Source organism: Myotis myotis, unplaced genomic scaffold (genome assembly GCF_014108235.1).
Source record: "Myotis myotis isolate mMyoMyo1 unplaced genomic scaffold, mMyoMyo1.p scaffold_m19_p_6, whole genome shotgun sequence".
Taxonomy (NCBI): Eukaryota; Metazoa; Chordata; class Mammalia; order Chiroptera; family Vespertilionidae; genus Myotis; species Myotis myotis.
This window is the reverse complement of record NW_023416368.1, coordinates 91,164,971-91,167,659: the sequence shown is the minus strand read 5'-3', so window position 1 is coordinate 91,167,659 and position 2,689 is coordinate 91,164,971. Positions and strand designations below refer to the sequence as shown.

At 53.0% G+C, this 2,689-nt stretch overlaps 1 pseudogene; it reads left to right on the top strand.

Annotated features, from left to right (window-relative positions):
• Positions 1–223: 223 nt before the first annotated feature.
• On the top strand, positions 224–1,509 carry LOC118658567 (annotated as a pseudogene).
• The last annotated feature ends 1,180 nt before the right edge of the window (positions 1,510–2,689 follow it).

Sequence of the window (2,689 nt, the reverse complement as noted above, 5' to 3'; positions counted from 1 at the left end):
GACGATAACCCGGTGGCTAAGGTCAGATGCTGGCCAGAGGAAGCGAGTGTCCCAGGACTGAACTGCACCCACTGCCAACAATTCAGCAGCCCCTCGCCCGCCGCTCACGCTCCAGGTGCCCTCAGCCCCTCACCTGTCACCTCCTAATCCCTGCCCTGCTGGCCAGAGGTGGTCAGTGTCTGAGTGGATAGAGAGGAAGTGGAGAAGCCGCCGTGAGGCCACGATGAGCGGCACTTCAGAGCGCACTGTGTCGCCGGTGCGGTGGGCCCTTGGTAGGGGAGGCCTTTGTGACACGGTGTTCCAGGCCGGTTGTCCCCGTGCAACACTGGAACCTTGTATGGCCCCTGCACTCCGCAAGGGCTGTGCCACAAACTTTCCGCCCTCCTGGATGCAGCCAGGACAGCAGAAGTGGCCAACAGCCTGGCCATCAACCAGAGGTGGTGGTGTGGCCACGAGAGCTACCACTACCAGCTACCGGTGGTGCTACACTAGGCTCAGGAGTTGTCCAGGGGGGGCTGCTGGATGCCAGGAGCCCCACTTCTTCTACCCACACATCCACCCTACGAAAGGCCAGAGCTGGGTGCAGAGGGCGTGCTGGAGCCCTGTGGGGTGACCAGCACAGGATGGAGAAGCTCACTGTCCATCAGCTGCCCAGTGAAGCATGATCTCATTACTTCCTAGGGGCCCTGGAGGTCATGTGGAAACAGATCCATGACCATAACCTGAAGTGAAAGCCCTGTCCTGATGACTGAACCAGCACTGAGCCCACTGGCCAATGGACAACAGATCGCTGAAGTGCTTTTTGAGTATGTGGGGGTTCCTGCCTCTCTATGCCTATCCATGGGGTGCTGGCTCTCTTTACTGCTGGCTTCACAACTGGCTTTGTGGTGAACTCAGGTGCTGCGATTACCCAGTGTGTGCCCATCTTTGAAGGTTACTGTCCGCCCCTTGGTGTCCACCAGCTAGTTTGTCTGGCCTTGGCCTTACTGACTACCTCAGGATGCTGTTCAAGGACCATGGCATCCTGTGCTGCAGACAGAAAGATAGTCGCCGTTAAGGAAACCTCTTGTGATGTGGCAATGAACTATGAATAGGAAGTGACCAAGACACCTGGTAGTATAGAGTTTACCAACTACCTGGTGGGGAGATGATCAGGCTCCATCACCAGCTCTCGCAGTGTCCAGAGGCCCTCTCTGTCCATCTCTCGTGAACCTGGAGACTCCTGGCATTGATAAGCTGCATCAGCATAATGAAATGCGGTACAGACCTGAGGAGTTACTTTTTCTCTAATATTATCCTTGCTGGGGGATCAACCTCATTCCCTGGTTCAGGAAAGTGGCTGCCCAAGATACAGCAACAGTGGCACCTGCCAATACCCCTGTGCAGGTTAGAGCTCCCCAGAAGGGGAAATATTGGTGTGGATGGGGGGCTCTTTAGACATGTGGCTCACTCACTGCTGCAGAGTTTAAAGAAGTTGGCCCCAACATAGTACCCCAGAGATGCTTCTGAAGACAAAATGCTTACAGGAAAATGTTTTGAGTGTGTGGGACAGAAAACTTTGGATATTGTGTTTCTGGGAGAACAGAAACTATTTCAGTTATTGGAATGCCTGTTCCTCTGTTGCATGTCTATAATGGCGGAAATGATGGTGAGGCAGCCAGATGTTTGGAGGAAACACTGAAAACAAGAGGAAGTGGGCACAGGAGGTGGGCGGGGGTTATCTGTGGATTAGCCTGAAGGCCACACTGGATACCATAGCAGAGGCGTGTGTTACCGAGACCAACACTAACCTCCAGGGACTAGAGAAATCAAAACTGAGCTATTTCAGGCACCCACTACGCGCTGGGCAACATGTTAGGACTTTTTCACGCTTTCATTCCCATAATCATCAAGTCCTGCCCAGGCTGTCTTTTCTCCAAGTTATTCCAGATCCTTCCCAGCCACAAGGGAAAGGCCTCACTACTTCCTCCGTGGAGCCTTCCCTGGCCAACTCCTCCCATAGAGTTCTCTGAGACTGGGACCTGCTGGAATTTTCTGTCCACTTGGTCCACCCTTAATCACCTGATTGATGTGGAGGGCAATCTGCCATTCACATTCGTCTATGATTCCCAAGGAAGGCCACATGGAGGAACTCGGTGCCAAAGAAAGCTCTCCCCCGTGAGGAGCCAGCATTTCCTCTCCTTTCTGACAAGGCCTTTGTAACTCTTCATGCTTCCTTCTTTGCCTCCTGAGAAGTTCCAAGCACAAGGAGGGTTTGACTCAGGTTAGAAGTGCAACAAAGATCTCCTCTCCATAAGGAAGTGACATTTGAGCTGAGACCCAAACTACGAGTAAGACTCAGCCAGGTAAGATTGGAAGAAACATCATTCCGTTCTGAAGCAGCATCATGTGCGAAGGCTCTGAGGCAGAAAATAAAATGCCCGGTGTGGCCGGAACATGCTGGGTAAAGAAGACAGCGGTGCTAATGAAACTGTGCTTCAGCCTCTCTTCAGTCTCTGGAGGGAGGCAAGCCGCCTCCTCTCCTCGGGGAACCTGAGCAGCTCCATTTCACCAGCTTTCCCAGCAAATTTTCTGCCGGCTTCAGTGCACCCGACTGAAGCAGTTACATAATTCCCAGCCAGGCTCCCAGAAGCCTCACAAAGCCATGCTTTCAGAATAACCCCAGTGAATGCGCCCAAATAATACGTGA